Genomic DNA, 19,231 nt, shown 5'->3' on the forward strand with positions numbered 1-19,231 from the left:
AGGACTGCAGCTGATTACTGACTTCCTCTTCATGTTCAACACGTCCGAAAGTGGGGTCAGTGACACCAGTGCTGATTGGGCACTGGGCACCATGTGCCATACAACCGCACGAGAGCCCAAAGACTGCTGACAATTACAAAGCTGACATCAAGCCATATAAAAACACAGACTCCTTTATTTGCTTTATTTGAAAGAAACACTCCCCACCCTCCCACCCTTGTTCACCTATTTATTACTGTAAAGTTTAAAAAAATAAAACACCATATTCCTCACCTGTCCAATGATAATCCACATGTCCCATGATGTGCTCTAACTGCAACATCTGGATTTCATGGCTGATCAGTGGCATGATGCGTCCGCTCAGCTGTGAATCCAGGACACACTGAGCTGGGCCTGAGAACTCAACTGCAGCTCTAAGCAGTGACATCAATAAGGTGAGTGGAGTTCATTGTCGAAAAACTCCAGTGACCTCACTGACGTCAGCGATGGCTGCGTGAGAACTGTCTCATGAGCGCAGACATTAACTATGAACTCCATCAGCGTTGCAGCTAAGTTCTAAGGCTGAGCTCAATGTCTGCTGATTCACGACTGAGCAGTTGCACCATGCAACTGCTCAGCCATGAGTTGGAGTGCATTGTGGGACATATGGATTATCATAGGACAGTTGAGGAATATGTTTTATTTTTATTTTTAATATTTGTAAATAAATTGGATTAAGAGGGTGGGGAGATTAATTTCAAATAATGGACTTTATTCTTGCTATGTCTATATTACATTATGACGACGGGGTTAGTAATGGTAGTGTCTTATAGATGCCTCTCCAATACTAACCTTTGGGCTTGATGTCAGCTGACATTACAAAGCTGACATAAACCCTAAAAATATTACCACACTTGCCACTGCACAAGGGCAAGTGGGAAGAACCAAGACTAAGCACCAGAATTGGAGTATCTAAAGGATGTGTCATTTCTTGAGCAGCTGAAGGTTGATGTTATTAGTCTGGGAGGGAGACAATATCCATAGCCCTTTCCTAGGCTATTATTATTAGACCACAGCTGTGTGTTTAGCCTTTGCTGGTTATTGAATATAAGGGGGGACCGACATCATTTTTTGGGGGTCTCCCCTATAATAACCAGAAAAGAGCTGTAAGCTGATTTTAGTAGCCTAGGAGCCTTTTCCCAGAATATTAACATTAGCCTCCAGACGATGGGTTTCCTTGAGCTGGTTATTAAAAATAGGGGGACCTCGCATATTCTTTTCCATTTGCTTATTTTTTAATTGATATTAGTAATAAATACATGAAAAGAATGTTGTGGGTTCCCCCCTATGTTTACTAACCAGCTAAGGGAAAGCAGATAGCTGAGGGCTGCAGCCCCTTGCTGTCATCTTTTCCTTGGTTGGCTATTAAAAATGGGTCCAACCATCCCTCCATCATCCATCCATGCATCCATTCATTCCTCCCTCATCCAGTCATCTAGCATTCATTCTACATTTTTTCTTAGGCAAATGACTTAAAATAACAGAGACAAAAAGTGAAATAAACAAAAGTGAAAAAAATAGAACCACTGCTCAGATGTCAAATTGGAGGAAGGGGTGGCGGTGGACTTGGTGGTGTATATGGAAGAAGAGGAGTGTTATGGACTGACCTGAGTTGGAGTAGTGATATTGCAACCACCAGGGGCAGTACCAGCAGGTAGCGTCATCAGGAAATAGCCAGAGGTCGGTACACGGAACAGCAGTAAAATCTTGAGGATAAGCAGCAGGTGGAACTAAGATAGACTAAAGGCTGGAAGCTCAATAATCTCATAAGGAAGGAACTGCAGTACCAGGTTTAAGTAGAGTATTCAATCAGGACTTCACAGGGTTGAGCCAATCGGGAACTTGGGGTGGAGACAATCAGGAACTCATGTGTAGACAATCAGGCACAACACAGGTGCTGGTATCTGGTTTAGAAAAGAACTGTCCAGCAAACTGAATGTCTCAGAGGAAAGAGCTGCCGCCTTGTGCACAAGAGCTGCTGGGTTCGAGTCTTGACAGTGCTACTCCCCTCCAGGATGTCCTCTGAACATCTCAGGTGCTGGCTTACCTGGAGGTCTTTGGTGAAAGGCTGTTGTAAAATACAAAATTACTAAGACTCCTCCTGGACCTGTCCTCTGCCTTTGACACAGTGGACCACTTCTTATTACTACAGACCCTCTCATCACTTGGCATCACTGACTTGGCCCTATCTTGGGTAGCGTCATACCTAATAGACCAGACATTGTGTCTCCCACTCACACACCACCTCTTCACCTCACCCCCTATCTGTCGGAGTCCTGCAAGGTTCAGTCCTAGGACCCATGCTCTTTTCCATTTACACCTTTGGCCTGGGACATCTCATAGAATCTCACGGCTTGCAGTATCACCTCTATGCTGATGACACACAGATCTACCTCTCTGGACCAGATATCACCTCGCTACTAACCAAAATTCCAAAATGTCTGTCCGCTATTTCATCCTTCTTCTCTGCTAGATTTCTAAAACTTAACATGGACAAAACAGAATTCATCATCTTTTCCCCATTTCACTCGACTCGCCCAACAGACCTATCCATTAAAGTAAATGGCTACTTACTCTCCCCAGTCCCACAGGTTCGCTGCCTTGGGGTAATCCTTGACTTTGATCTCTCCTTCAAACCACATATCCAAGACCTTTCCATTTCCTGCCGACTTTAACTCAAAAATATTTCCCGGATCAGTACATTCCGCAACCTAGAATCTTCAAAAACTCTAGTGCTTGCCCTCATCATCTCCCGCCTTGACTACTGCAACCTCCTTCTTTATGACCTCCCCTCTAACACTCTCACATCCCTCCAATCTATCCTAAGCTCTGCTGCCCGACTAATCCACTTGTCCCCCTCCATATTCCCCAACCTCTCCTCTCTATCAATCCCTTCACTGGCTCCCTATTACCCAGAGACTCCAGTTCAAAACCCTAACCATGGCATACAAAGCCATCCACAACCTGTCTCCTCCATACATCTGTGACCTTGTCTCCCAGTACTTACCTACACGCAACCTCCGATCCTCACAAGATCTCCTTCTCTACTCCCCTCTTATCTCCTCTTCCCACAATCGCATAAATGCTTTCTCCCACGCATCCCCCCTCTCTGGAACTCTCTACCCCAACATATCAGGCTCTCGCCTACATGGAAACCTCCAAAAGAAACCTGAAGGCTCGCCTATTCTGAAAAGCCTACAACCTGCAGTGACCACCGATCCACCAAACCACTGCGTGACCAGCTCTGCCATTGCCTATTGTATCCTCATCCATCTTTTGTAGATTGTGAGCCCTAGCAGGCAGGGTCCTTTCTCATTCTATACCAGTCATGACTTGTATTGTTTAAGATTACGATATTTGTTTTTTATTATGTGTACCCTTTTCACATGCAAAGCGCCATGGAATAAATGGCGCTATAATAATAATAAATAATAATAATAAGACAGAAAGCATCATCTATCACGCAGTCCTAGGCCTATGTAACCAGACCACTGAAGGCGAAGGCCATCAAAATACTTCCACCAGGAATGTATACATGCAAGAATAGAGTAAAAACAATCCACCAATAAAGTACAAAAAAAGATAATTTATTTAACTCAATACATAAAAGGCACATCAAGATTAAAAGACTATATCAATGACAGAGCTATTTAACCCCTTAGTGACTGAGCCAATTTAGTACTTAATGACCAAGCCAATTTTTACAATTCTGACCTCTGTCACCTTATAAGATTATAGCTCTGGAATGCTTCAACTGATCAAACTGATTCTGAGAATGTTTTTTCATGATATATTGTACTTCATGTTAGTGGTAAAAGTTTCAATATGACTTGCATTTATTTATGGAGAAAAACAGAAATTTGGCAAAAATTTTGAATATTTTCAATTTTCAAACTTTTAATTTTTGTGCCCTTTAATCAGAGAGTCATATCACACAAAATAGCTAATAAATAACATTTCTCACATGTTTAATTTACATCAGCACAATTTTGGTAACAATTTTTTTTGTTAGGACGTTATAAGGGTTAAAAGTTGACCAGCGATCTCTAATTTTTCCAACAAAATTTACAAAACCATTTTTTTAGGGACCACCTCACATTTGAAGAGAGTTTGGGGGAGTCAATATGACAGAAAATACCTCAAAGTGGCACCATTCAAGGTGCTCAAAACTACATTCAAGAAGTTTATTAACCCTTCAGGTGCTTCACGAGAACTAAAGCAATGTGGAAGTTAAAAAAATTAACATTTTTCTTTTTTCACAAAAAATTTACTTTGGAACCAAACTTTTTTTATTTTCACAAGGGTATCAGGAGAAAATGGACCATAACATTTGTTGTGCAATTTCTCCTGAGTACGCTGATACCTCTTATGTGGGGAAAAGCCACTGTTTGGGTGATGGCAGGGCTCAGAAGGGAGGGAGCACCGTTTGACTTTTTGAACTCAAAATTGGACAGAATCAAAGGCTGGCGCCATGTAGCGTTTGGAGATCCCTGATGTACCTAAGCAGTGGAAACCCCCCAATTCTAACTCCAACCCTAACACAGCCCTATCCCTAACCCTAATCCCAACCTTAGTACTAACCCTAACCACAACTCCAACACCACCCTAACCCCAACATCCTAACCCTTAACCCCAGCACCACCGTAACCCCAGCACAACCATATCCCCAACACAACCATATCCACAACACAACCCTAGCCCCAACCCTAGCCCCAACTCTAAACCTAGCACCAACCCTATCCCTAGCACCAACCCTAACCCAACCCTAAACCCTAACTCTAACCCTAGCCTCAATCCTAACCCTAGCCCAACCCTAACCCTAGCTCTAGCCCCAACCCTAACCCTAGCCCCAACCCTAATGCTAGCCCAACCTTAACCCTAGCTCTAACCCCAACCCTAACGGAAAAATGGAAATAAATACTTTTTTTAAAATTATTTTTAATTAATGGGGTGTTAAAGGGGGTTTGATTTACTTTTTTTTTATTTTGATCACTGTGATAGGGACTATCACAGTGATCAAAATGAACCAATAGGAAAAATGTATTGTTGCTGGGAGTACAGAATTTTATCCATAATGTACTCTTCTTCACCATAGACTTTTTCAGGTGGAGGAGTTCTTCTGGGAAACGGGTTCTCACTGAATGGTTTGAGCAAGGATACATGAAATACAGGGTGTATTTTCAGGCTGTTAGGAAGTTTTAAAAAGAAAGCAACTTGGTTAGTTTGTGCAGAAATCTGAACCGGTCCTATGCATTTTTAACCCAATTTAGAAGATGGTACGTTCGTTTTCAGATTTTTTGTAGCCAAACCTTGTGACCAACCTGATGCAATGTTTTTGCAGTGGTGATTGCTTTGCGATGTTTATCCACTGTTTCTTTGTAATCTTCTTGGGCCTTTTGAATCATCTCAGTTAGTTCTTGCTGAGCTTTCTGCAGCTTTGTAAGTCTAAAAAATGAATAAAAAACAAATCTGAACTGAGAAAAGTAAGTTAATGTGTATGCACAATGTAAGTGCATATTAACACATGACCATTAACCAGAGAAAACAAAACAAAAAACACAAATATCCTGAACTAAAAAGTAAAAAATATACTGCAAATAATGCATAAAGGTAATAATAATAATAAGGGTATTTAGTAAACATAATTTTGATCAAAATAATGTACAAGCCATCCCGCCACGTCACGGCAACCCTTGTGGGACAGTCCCTACTCTAGTATTTAAAACCTTTTCACTTGCCAAGTGGCGTGAATGTGAATAAGGGTCGAGCGGCTGAACCACTAGTAACAGCTTAGGCCAGACTGGATGGCTTTCCCAGCTCAGAAAGAGGGCAGTCACACCCATATATGCACTGAATGCACAATGAAATGAATAAAAAACAAATCTGAACTGAGAAAAGTAAGTTAATGTGTATGCACAATGTAAGTGCATATTAACACATGACCATTAACCAGAGAAAACAAAACAAAAAACACAAATATCCTGAACTAAAAAGTAAAAAATATACTGCAAATAATGCATAAAGGTAATAATAATAATAAGGGTATTTAGTAAACATAATTTTGATCAAAATAATGAACAAGCCATCCCGCCACGTCACGGCAACCCTTGTGGGACAGTCCCTACTCTAGTATTTAAAACCTTTTCACTTGCCAAGTGGCGTGAATGTGAATGAGGGTCGAGCGGCTGAACCACTAGTAACAGCTTAGGCCAGACTGGATGGCTTTTTTGTAGCCAAACCTTGTGACCAACCTGATGCAATGTTTTTGCAGTGGTGATTGCTTTGCGATGTTTATCCACTGTTTCTTTGTAATCTTCTTGGGCCTTTTGAATCATCTCAATTAGTTCTTGTTGAGCTTTCTGCAGCTTTGTAAGTCTGTCAGTAACAGCAGGAACCAAAGTATTCAATGGAAGATTAGGAATAAATACCGGATGCAAGACATAGCAAAAAATGGGCTCTGGGATGTATAACTGTGTTTGGAGTTATTATAGGCATATTCTGCTGTTGGTAAATAGTTCACCCAGTCATCCTGCAACTAAGAAATAAAACAGCATAGGTATTGTTCGAGAGTTTGGCTAGTTCTTTGTTTCTAGCCATTCGATTGTAGGCGGCGGCTGTCGCGGACAGGAGTGGATGGGCCACACCTATGGGGTGGAGTCAGGCATTGGCTGCTGCGGGCAGGAGCAGTCAGGCCGCACCCACGGGGTGGAGTTGGGCTGTGGCGGCCGCGGGGCGGAGCCAGGTGGTGTCTCACCGTTGGATGGCGCGGTGCCGTCTCCCTTCTGTTAGCGGTGAGTCTCCCTTCAGTCTCTCCTGTCGCTGCTCTGCTCTCCTTGCTCTGGTTCTGGCTCTCGCTCTGGCTCTCTGGCACCCTCTAGCTTCCTCGGTTCTCCTCTCCTGCTGCGTTGACTGACCCCTGCTGGTGTCCTCAGCCCTTTTTATAGTAGCTCCTCCCCCAACCTTTCCAGAAGTCTCTGCGGTCCATCCCCCAATTGTGTCCCCCGAAAACAGTCTCCCTAGGAACCTTGGTGACGGCCCCTTGGATCCGGCCCGGAAACATAGTGGGGACTCCTCCTCCTACACTCCCCCATCCTGTATGCTTACCAGTCCTCGGGCGAGGGCTTGGGAAGGCCTGGGTCGGTGTCTCGAGACGAAAGTTTCCTTTGCCATATGAACTGATCCTGTTCGTAGTGTTTGGGGGGTTTGCCAGCTGTTGACCGCTCGGAGCGTCTTGGTTCGACTGTGGTGGAGTCTTCTGGGGTGGTGGAAGGTGGCAGGTCAGTTGGGCCTGGTGGGTCGACTGGGTCCGCTGGGATATTATTCCTTGAAGTGTCTGTTTGTACTGCTGGGAGGTCTTCCTCGTCATCCTCATCCCAAACTGCTGGCAAAGGTTCTGAGACCTGAGGCGTCCGATTAAATTGTTTACAGGCCCCATTCCTTTGTGGGTGGTACGGAGTGGTCCGGGATTTATCGATACCATACAGACGGTGTAGTTCTTCCATGACATTTCCCAGGAAGCACGCACCCTGATCTGAATGTATCCGTTGGGGGCAGCCACACACTTGGATGAAGTTTTTACAAATAGTGTAGGCAGCCAACTCCACAGTTTGATCTCGAGTAGGGGTTACAACGGTGAATTTGGTGAAATGGTCCACCATGACGAGACAATGTTCATACCCCTGGTGCATGGGGCCAATGGTCAAATAGTCAATCATTGAGAGTTCGAGGGGTGCAGATGTTACTATGGTCTGCACTGGGACCTGTTGTGCGGGTGGTTTAGTTAGCTCGCATAGGCGGCACGCACAGCAAGCTTCTTCCACTGCGGTCTGCAAGCGAGGATGGTAAGCTATTTGTTGTAACCACTGAAAAGTCTTTTGAGCCCCAAAATGAGCCCCTTTTTCATGGGCCTCTAGAGCTAGTTCATTAAGATGGGCTCCTGGTACGACTACCTACCAAGCTATTGCTGATGTTGTCCGCAATACCGCCTTGCGGTACAATAGTCCTCCTTTGATTACCAATTTCTCCCATTGGTGTAGCATTAACAAAGTGTCCTGAGTCAAAGTTTGTCTCTGAGTGTCGTTAGGTATTTTGCCGGTGGCCACCCATTGGCGCAGGGCCCCAATCTCTCCATCTTCTTGTTGCTGCTGGATCCATTTGTCCCGGGATTGTTCTAGCATGCCTCTAGTGAGTCATATGTGGGATTGTTCTCGGGTCGTGGCAGTGAGTCCGGCGAGGGTCAGAGCGAACGGCGTCTCTTTTCCTTCCAGTTCGTTGTCTCGACTGTGCCCTGGGGTTGTACGTCGAATCCTATAGAGGGCATCAGCATGTACATTCTCCGCTCCCCTTTTATAGATGATCTTGTACTTGTACTTGGCCATCCGGGCCACCCATCGTTGCTCCAGGGCCCCTAATTTGGCATTTTCGAGGTGGGCCAGCGGATTGTTGTCGGTTCATACCACCACGGAGCCCGCCAGGTACTCTGCGAACCACTCCGTCATGGCTCACACTACTGCGAGGAGCTCGAGCTTAAAGGAGCTGTAATTGTCGGGATTACGTTCGGAGTCGTGGAGCGATCGACTGCCGTAAGCGATCACTCTTTCCCGGCCGTCTTGGACTTGTGACAATACAGCTCCTAGCCCGTGTAGGCTCCCATCAGTGTGCAGTATGAACGGCTGCGAGAAATCCGCATAAGCTAACACCGGGGCTTCCGAGAGTGCGGCTTTGAGATCTCGGAAGGCCTCTTCCTGCGGTTCTCGCCACTGAATCTTCCATCCATTCGCTCTGGCAGGGGCCCCCTTCAGCAGGTCTTGCAGGGCTCGGGCTCGACGTGCAAAATTATTTACGAAGCTACGGTAATATCCGGCCAACCCCAGGAAGGCTCATACATCTTTTATCGTCTCGAGAGTAGGCCACCCTTGGATCGCGACGACCTTTTCCATGGACGGTCTAACTCCTTCGGCAGAGATGGTATGTCCCAGGTATTCGATCTATGTATGAAACAGGTTGCATTTTTGGGGCTTTTCCTTCAACCCGTACTTCTGCAACTGCCCAAGCACCTGCCCCAATCGCCGCAGGTGGTCCTCAAATGTGGCGGCATAGATGATGATGTCGTCCAGGTATATCAACGTGGCCTCGAAGTTGAGATCTCCCAGACACCGCTCCATCAGCCGTTGGAAGGTCCTTGGGGCGTTGGCCAGCCCGAACGGCATACGATTAAATTCAACAGTCCCATGGGGAGACTGAACGCGGTCTTGGCATGGTCTACCTCTGACATTGCTACCTGCCAGTACCCGCTGGCCAGATCTAAAGTCGAGAAGTATGTCGCCTTCCCCAGGGCGGATAGGGACTCCTCTATCCGAGGCAGCGAGTACGAGTCTTTGATGGTACAAGCGTTCAATTTTCGATAGTCCACACAGAACCGCAAGGTGCCATCTTTCTTGTGGACCAACACGATGGGGGCCGTCCAGGGACTCTTGCTTTCTCGGATAACTCCTTTCCGCAGCATTTGGCTCAGTAATGTTTTTACCTCCTGATATAGTTGCGGGGGAATCTGTCGATATCGTTCCCTTATGGGAGCCGTTCCTGCAGTGGGGATGCCATGCGTGATGGCTGTGGTACATCCAAAATCATCCTCATGGGTGGCGAATACCTCCTGGTACTGGCCCAAAAGCATTTCTACCTAGAGGATTTGAGTAAGGACAGAGAGTTCTGCTCGCATTCTCTCCAGGATGGCTCGGCCCTTTTCTTCGGTCAAGGTCCCGGTGGTCTGAAGAGACCAGATAGACACCGCCCAAGGGTACCTTGCCTGCACTTTCAGTTGGAATGCAGGGGTTGGAAGTACCTTTTCCAAAGGTCTCACCAGCTTCGCCATTTCGGCTCGTGGCTTCAGGACGATGTCTTGGTCTTCCAGGTTGATGCAGCGCACCAGGACGGTCCCTTTCTGCACAGTGGCCAGGGTACGGCCCACCAGGACTCCAGAGGGTAGGTGCTCCAAGAGGCACGGCTCCACCTGCATCTCCACTCACTCCAGGGGCACCGGGGCCCGGATAGGTAAGGCCACTACTGTCTGCCCGGGCGGCAGCACGAATGGAGGAGCCGCCGGTGCAATCACCTTCCCCAGTACCTCGCCCTCTTGGCAGTCCTGGAGGACCCACGCTCCCTGCACCAACTGTTGGAAGATCCGCTGATAGGGCGTGCGGGAGCCCCACTGGCTTAGAGTCTCTTGCGTGGGCTCATTAAGGAGTAGGTTGCCGAACTCTCACAGTATGTTCATACACAGGGTAACCGGATGTTTGTCATTTGCGTCTCCCTGGGTCAGGATCACTCCCCGGCGGCCGAGTGATTTGCCGCATAGCGAAATCTGCATCCAGACTTCTCCGACCACAGGAACCGGTAGCTGGTTGGTGGCTACCAACTTTATCACTGATCCCCACTGACGTCTCACTGCTTCGGGAAAATGCTGCCGAAAATAAGTCTCTGGCATGGTCGTTACTTGCGACCCTGTATCTCCTAGGCATCATACGGCATGGCCTTCGACCTCTGCCCATACCACTGGACACTGCGCGATCAGATCTTCGTGACTTCCACCACCCCGTGTGGTGGGCTCTGGCTCCGAGCGGCGTTCCCCCTGCTTAGGGTCCTCTGATTGTAATTGCCAGTGGGGCAGGTTCCTCCTGCAACGTGGGCACTCTCGGGCATAGTGTCCCAATCCTCCACAATCGTAACATGCGAGTGGTCGTGGGAACTGACTCTGGGGAGGGCAGCGATGGTTCGTGCCTTCTCTGCCCGGCCCCAGCCGACTTCTTGTGGCCTCTTTCTTCGCTTCAGCCAATTCACCTTTAATACTTTGTAGCTCTTGCCTCATCTCTTCCAAGGCATTTACAGATGCTTCGATACTCCGAGCCATCCCCACAGGGACCGTCACCCTTTGCTCCTGTTCCCGAACATGTGCCTCCTTTCCTATCTCCAAAAAGGTCAGATGCGGGGCTACTCGCACCCGCTCTCGCAGAGCCTGTTTCGTCAGGGTGTCTCATAGCCCGGTCACTAAAAGGTCACGTAATGTTACGTCCACGGTCCCCAAGCTGATCCCATCCTTCCTTTCAAAGGCTACAAACAATTCCTGCAAAATATTCATATATTGCGTCACTGTTTCCCCCTCTTTCTGCATGCAACTAAACATCCGGGATCTCAGTTCTCCCATATCAATCGTGTCCCTATGGGTCTCCTCTAAGATTTGTAACACCCTGACAAAGGTATTTCGCTGCCCCGGGGGCCTCAACATTACGGAATCCTGGGCCTCCGAGTCCAACGCCATTAGTGCCACTTCTGCCTCTTATTCAGGGGTCAGCGGATACATCCTAAATATCCCTCGCATTCGCTCTGTCCAGTTCCACAGCATAGTATTGCTGCCGGAGAACCTGGGTAGATTGCTCTGCATAGCCCCCAAGGATAGGCGGGCCGGGGCCCACCATTGCCCCCCTGGCCCACACCATCTCCGCTCACGCTCGGAGACTGCATCCTGCCGACTACACCAAATATAGTAATCACAGGTTCGTGGGATGCAGTGACGAGACGGGAGACGGGATGAACTCTAAGATGTAACTTTTATATAAATATAAATGCCTATAGGGGCTATCTCGAGCAACCAAACAAGCTAACAGCAGTTATCCTCGCAGGGATCAAAACAAGAATACACTGGTGACACAAACACGACTAACCTGGCAAAGACCGGTCACTATAGGGCCCCTGAAGAGTTCCTCTGCGTCGCACCTCCCAGCGGATGTGGGACAGCGTTGCCTGGGGTCCGGACGGCGCAGGCCGCAGCCGCAGGCTGGAGCTGAGCTGCGGGGGCCGCAGGCGGCAGCAGACAGGCCGCAACTGCGGGCTGGAGTGGAGCGGCCGCGGCCACGGGCGGCAGCAGACGGGCCGCACCCGCGGGCTGGAGTCGGGCGGGAGTAGTCGGGCTGCACCCGCAGGGTGGGGTTGGGCGGCGGCTGCCGTTGGCGGTAGCGAGTTTGATATAGAGCTTATTATCCTGTAGACCAGGGGTCCCCAACCAGTAGCTCGGGAGCCACATGTAGATAGCGGTCCCATGAATTGTGGCTCGCGACTGTCAGCTTGGTGCGTTAGCTCCAGGTCTAGCAAACAGATATGAAGAGCACATCTCAAAATGGTGAATTTTGTGAGTAGCCTTGCACAGAAGTGCAGATCTGGATGCACATATACTGTCTTGGGGTTTAGAGATAATTTAGCTATGGCACACTGGAGGATGATACTACCTGTTAGAGGAGGTTCTTGAAGCTGGATGTGACTGTGTGTTGGGAGTCCTTGATGAGAGAATACTGAATGGGGGTATTGTTGGAACTCCTCGATCTCAGTGTACTGCTTTGGAGTGATTTCTGTGGAAAAGCTTTGGTTATCATTATACCTGTAGTGGGGGCTTTGGTTGACACTACTTTGAGGGGGGTGGGAGCTGGACTAGGCAAACCTCACTGTTCACTGTACTATCCACACTCCCAACTACCTCAGGAAAAACTCTTTCCCTAGCTCCTCCCACTAGCTAACATCCTATTGGTTTAACTATTTCCTATCTTAACTCAATCTAAACTTCTACTCTATAGTGCCCCCAACTGTTCTAAGTCCTATTTTACCTCTTGCTAACACTAAACCTTACCCAAATACTATATTTCCCTATCTCTATCCGTAATAGACAATGCATGAACATGTACATTGCTTAACACATTAATGTACAGTAAGACAGTTATACTTCACATGACACATTACATGTAAAACGTACCCGGTTTCATAAAGAAGGTATGCAGAGGGATGCAGGGCACAAGCTAGCCTCCAGCACACCCTCTACAGCAGTCCCACAGTACAGATGTTCCCAACCGCTACTCTTTTCCAGATAGGCCATCCCTGTCCTGCACACACATGTTAATGACAAAATCAGGTGTGGACTGCGCAACGCCATCAGTGGCAAGGTCCACATGACGACTAATACATTCACCAGTAAGCTCAGCCATCTCCCTAACTGCTCACTGGGTAAATGTAGAGATGGCTCAGCCAGAGACAGAAGGCAGTTTGGTGGATGTCCTACTACCATTGAGCATTGCTGGATGTTCCTTTGGTCAGGTTGCATGTTACTCCACCACCTCATCATCCGCTCACACTAAGACCTGCACCACCAACTTGAGCTCAGCCAAGGGGAAACAATGGCAGACGTTTTTGAAACTGATCTGTTTGGGTGACAGATCCCACACTGCACAGGAGCTGTGGACTGGGATCATAGAGAGAAAGATGAGAGTTTGGTGCTACTGCATCTCAAGCCTGGCCTGGTGTTGTGCGGTAACAGGTGAAATGTGGTAGCAGCTCTGGGCCTAGGACCCGATGAGTGAGCCAGGTCAGGACTGAAGTATATGGACTGCAAACGCTCCTGAACTGTTGGAGCTGTGGTAAATTGACCACGTGGGCCTTGATGTGTATGTGGACACTGGGACAAACAGGAAAGAGACTGGCCAATGGGCCTGGTGTGTCCTTTTTGTGAACTGTTTATGTGTCCGGGTCCCGGAAGCAAGGGGACCGGGGTCAAATGGACCCCTGGTGATGACTGGACAACCCAAGGATCGAGCCAGGTTATAGAGGACTGTACTCATGTGTCAGTGGGCAAAGGCGTATTATTGGCCAAATGGGCCATGTTAGCAATAGAACTTGAACTGTGTGTTCGAGGGTCCCAACCAAGTGGGACCAGTACCTGTCCTAACCAAAAACAGGGTCAGAGGAGGTTAAGAAATGAATGGACTCTTATGTAGAGTGTAATAAATGTTTGCAGTTAAACATGTTTTAAAAGAATGTTTCATGTGGTTGTATCTAACCAGTACCGCATGGTCGGGGATGACCATGGTTTAGGAGGGAGGTGTAGGGGGTGTGCTGGAGACAAGTTTGTGCCCTGAATCCCTCTGCATCCCTTCTTTATGAAACCGGGTTCATTTTAAATGTAATGTATCTTGAATATAACTATCTTACTGTACATTAATGTGCTAAACAATGTACTGATGTTCAAGCATTGTGTATTAGGGATAGAGATAGAGAAATATAGTATTTGGGTAAGGTTTAGTGTTAGCAAGAGGTAAAATAGGACTTAGAACAGTTGGGGGGCACTATAGAGTAACGGTGACAGTTGTGTGCTGCAGCCCGCAGCAGTCAGTTTTACCTACTTTGGTTAGCAAAAATAGAGGGACCCCATGCAATTTTTTAATTCTATTTATTTATTGCACAGCTGAATACTCTTATCATATGCCTGCTCTTGGTGCTATCAGCGAGACCAGGTGTCCAATGATGAGAGTAGGTCTGTCATCAGCCAACACCTGTGACTGGCGGTAACTTTTTTATCGCCAGTCACAGCTGCTGGCTCACACGCTCTCACACGAAGTTACCGCCTATCAGAGCCGGTGTTTCTCGTGCTGTCACACAGATAACAGCATTAGAAACACCAGATGTTCAGGCCCCCCATTAATTTGAATGGGATGTGGGTCGGGGTTTGAGTTTGGGTACCATTCTAATACCCAAACCAAATTTTTTTAAAATGTTCAACCAAACTCACCGAACCCGAACATCCATGGGTTCGCCCATCACTACAGTTAAGCAAACTGTAGATGAAATGATTTTCCGTTTTGTAATTTTTAAAATGTAAATAATGACTTTTTTTGCCTAAAATACAAAGGAAATGTGTCATCTTTAACTTTAGGTCTTTTAGAGATCAATTCATCTTCAACTTGCTTAACTGTTCACAATAACAGTCATTTTGACCAAGGGTCAAACTTTTAAGGCCCCGTCACACACAGCGAGATCGCTAGCGAGATCGCTGATTTTGTGACATCACAGCGATCTCGCCAGCAACATCGCTCTGTGTGACACACATCAGCGACCGGCCCCCACGCCGGGTATCGCTGATCGTGCAGGATCGTCCTGGGCCATTTTTTGATCGTTGGTCTCCCTCTGGTTAGCACGCATCGCTGCGTGTGGCAGTGGAAGATGAACGATCAGCGATGCTGCATGCTGGTTTCCAGGGTAATAGCGGTTATCCAAGTGCCATGCGGCTCTTAGAAACCCGCTGTTTACCTTAGCTACCAGCTTGCTCACTGGTCCTGATTGCTGGAGGGGCTGTCGATGTGACAGCTCACCAGCGATCAGTCTAACGATGTCCCAGCGATCCCATCCATGTCGGATCGTTGGTGGGATCGCTGGGACATCATTATGTGTAACGGGGCCATTACATACCACTGTAGATAGATAGATAGATAGATAGATAGACAGATAGATTGCCTCTGCCTTGCAGTCTGTCTGGTTAACAAGATTTTAGGGTGTATGAAAAAATAGATAAAATCCAGTGATCCCAACGTATCCAGTTTTGGGCTCCACATTATAAAAATGATATTCAGAAGTTCAAAGTTTAAAGGCGGTCAACTAGATCACTAGATGGCATGGAAGGTCTCTCCTATGATGAGGGGTTGGAAAAGTTGGGCTTGTTTAGCTTAGAACAAAGACTCCTCAGAGGAGATCTCATTTACATATATAAATACATGTGTGGTCAATACAAAGGACTGGCACATGAACAGGGTACATTGATTACATGTGAAGGAAAGGTGATTTTGGCAGACAAATTGGAAAGGATTTGGCAGTTAGAGCAGTAAGACTGTAATGCCCTACCGTAAGAGTTAGTAATAGCGTATACTTTAGCAGCATTTAAACACATCATCCCATCAGCCAGAGCTACCGGACTACTACCCCTAATATCCCACATCGTCCCGTCAGCCAGAGTCACCGGACTACTACCCCTAATTTCCCCACATCATCCTGTCAGCCAGAGCTACTGGACTACTACCCCTAATATACCACATCGTCCCATCAGCCAGAGCCACCGGACTACTACCCCTAATATCCCACATCATCCCATCAGCTAGAGCTACCGGACTACTACCCCTAATATCCCACATCATCCCATCAGCTAGAGCTACCGGACTACTACCCCTAATATCCCACATCATCCCATCAGCCAGAGCTACCGGACTACTCCCCCTAATATCCCACATCATCCCGTCAGCCTGGGGTCAGAACAAGAGTGGAATGGTCCTAACTTCCATAACAGGGATCCCTTTAAGAGAGGCCTGGCGTCAGAACCAGAGCGCTGAGTGGATTTACCCTGACTTCCATACCAATGATCTCTTTAATAGAAGCCTTGGGAGAGAATCAGAGCGCTGAGGGATTTACCCTAACTTCCATACTGGAGATCCCTTTAAGAGAGGACTGGGGTCAGTACCAAAGTGCAGAGTGGATGTGCCCTCACTTCCATACCGTGGATTCCTTTAACAGGGGTCTGGAGTCAGAAGAAGAGTGCTCAGTGGAATTTCCCTAACTTCCATACCAATGATCCCTTTAAGAGACCCTGTGGTCAGAACCACAGAGCTGAGTGGAGCGGTCCTAACTTCCATACTGGGGATCCTTTAAGAGAGGCCTGGGGTCAGAATCAGAGCACTGAGGGATTTGCCCTAACTTCCAAACCAGAGATCCTTTTAAGAGGGAAGATGTGCCTATGGGATGGAGGATGTGTGATGGGTTTATGGGCACGGGAGGGGGGATTCATTTCTGTCATGTGCTCTGTGCTCCTTTCTAGGGGGCAGACAATGGCTGGGAGCTTATGTTTCCGGGGAGGCTAGATTTCTCCCACCCAGTCAGTGTCTGCTGAGGTGTTGGCATGGAGTGGGAAAACTGTTGTTCATAGCAACCAATCACAGCTCAGCTTCTTTTAAATAGCTCTGGTGAAATGAAAGATGCTTAGTGATTTGTTGCAGTGAAAACTGTTGCTCATAGCAACCAATCACAGCTCAGCTTCTTTTAAATAGCTCTGGTGAAATGAAAGATGCTTAGTGATTTGTTGCAAGGAAAACTGTTGCTCATAGCAACCAATCACAGCTCAGCTTCTTTTAAATAGCTCTGGTGAAATGAAAGATGCTTCGTGATAGGTTGGTGATACACACATACATTCAATTTTATATATATAGATAGATGTACAGACAGAGGCAGCATCATATTCATGTCACAATTTATCCAGTTCACCTAATATATAAAGCTCAAGTGTGTGTATGTATGTGTGTGTGTGTGTGTGTGTGTGTGTGTGTGTGTGTGTGTGTGTGTGTATGTCTGGGATTGGCATCCGCACCGTCGCAGCTACAGCCACAAAATTTGGCACAGTGAAACGTCTGGACCCCGAGAGTGTCCTAGGCTATGTTGTGAGGCAAAATTTTTACCCCGCGTGTTCCAATTCACCAAACAATTTTGCCCCTATCTACATAATTGGGAAAAAGTGTGTGTGTATCAAGCCCTGCCCCTCATTATGTCATCATAATGGTTGCCATGGCGACGCTGATGTCATCATAGGTTGCAAGCCCCGCCGCTCATTATGATGTCATAATGGTTGACTATGGGATGGAGGATGTGTGATGGGTATATGGGCACTGGACTATGGGATGGAGGATATGTATGACGGGTATATGGGCACTGGACTATGGGATGGAGGATGTGTGATGGGTATATGGGCACTGGACTATGGGATGGAGGATATGTATGACAGGTATATGGGCACGGGACTATGGGATGGTGGATATGTATGATGGGTATATGGGCACGGGACTATGGGATGGATGATATGTATGATGGGTATAAGGGCATGGGACTATGAGATGAAGGATGTGTGATGGGTATATGGGCACTCGACTATGGGATGGCGAATATGTATGATGGGTATATGGGCATGGGACTATGGGATGGAGGATGTGTGATGGGTATATGGGCATGGGACAATGGGATGGAGGATGTGTGATGGGTATATGGGCACTCGACTATGGGATGGAGGATATGTATGATGGGTATATGGGCACGGGCCTATGGGATGGAGGATAAATATAATTTGCTATAACTAACCACAGTTAGTTACTATGCCCGGGCAGCGCCAGACTCTTCAGCTAGTTGTTATATAAATTTGTGATGAGGATAATGTCACATTTGCATGTAGCTGAAAAGTAGGGCCCTGGAGTTGGTTACTGGAGGGCCCTTTGCACCCCAGTCCGACACTTGAATCTATGTATTTTTTCAACATATATAACTTTGCAACTATGTAAGTTACATTAAAAATTAAAGAGGCCCCACTGCTCCATGAGCACTATCAGAAGTGAGCTAAGATCATGAGAAACCACTATGACTATTTTGTTCCTTGTCTTGTGCACACAGCGATGTCAGCGACTGTACATGATAATGCACACAGTAATGTCACAGTACATGATAATGCACACAGTGATGTCAAAGTACATGATAATGCACAAAGTAATGTCACAGTACATGATAATGCAGACAGTGATCTAGACGATGAGAATGAACGGTCAGCAGAGTGCTAGGAACACAAGGACAAAGTAATTATTTCTTCTTTAGCCCACAACGTGTTTCAACGGTAACCCTGTCTTCATCAGGTGGCACCAGTTCACTATCCTCCATTGGAGGTGCACGGCTGGAGCTGCAGTGGATCACTGACTCCCATTTACTTCATTTAACCCCCCTCCTGGCGCTCCCTAGTGACCGCTACCCCTATTGACTTCTAATGCACATCGTGATGTCACAGTACATGATAATGCACATAATGATGTCATTGTACATGATAATGCACACAGACATGTCACAATACAGTGGTATGGTCTAATAATATCTAAGGACAAGAATAACAGACAGAAAAATGCCATCACAAACACAATGATATCACAGCACATGGATAAAAAATACAGAATGATGGTGACATCTACACAGTGATTTTACAATAAGGGACTAGCGCATTTAGTCATAGCAAATGAATAAAACATAAGGCAATGACACCGCGTATAGGAATAGTGCATATAGTGATGCGACAGCACAGGAATGATGCATATACTTATTAACGGGACCATATCCATTAATGGAGATGGGCCCCATAGCAGCTGCATTGTCTTGTATTTTGACAGATTTTTTTCATGAAGTCATAAATATAACTAATAATGAAGAACGAGGGTGCTCAGATATTGTGCTATCCAAGCATGCTTGGGTGTTATCCAAGTATCGCGGGGGCTTGAGTGATATGTTGGAGACCCCGCGGCTGCATGATTCACGGCTG

This window comes from Dendrobates tinctorius, unplaced genomic scaffold (assembly GCF_039654945.1).
Source record: "Dendrobates tinctorius isolate UK_male_01 unplaced genomic scaffold, ASM3965494v1 ptg000265l, whole genome shotgun sequence".
Lineage (NCBI taxonomy): Eukaryota > Metazoa > Chordata > Amphibia > Anura > Dendrobatidae > Dendrobates > Dendrobates tinctorius.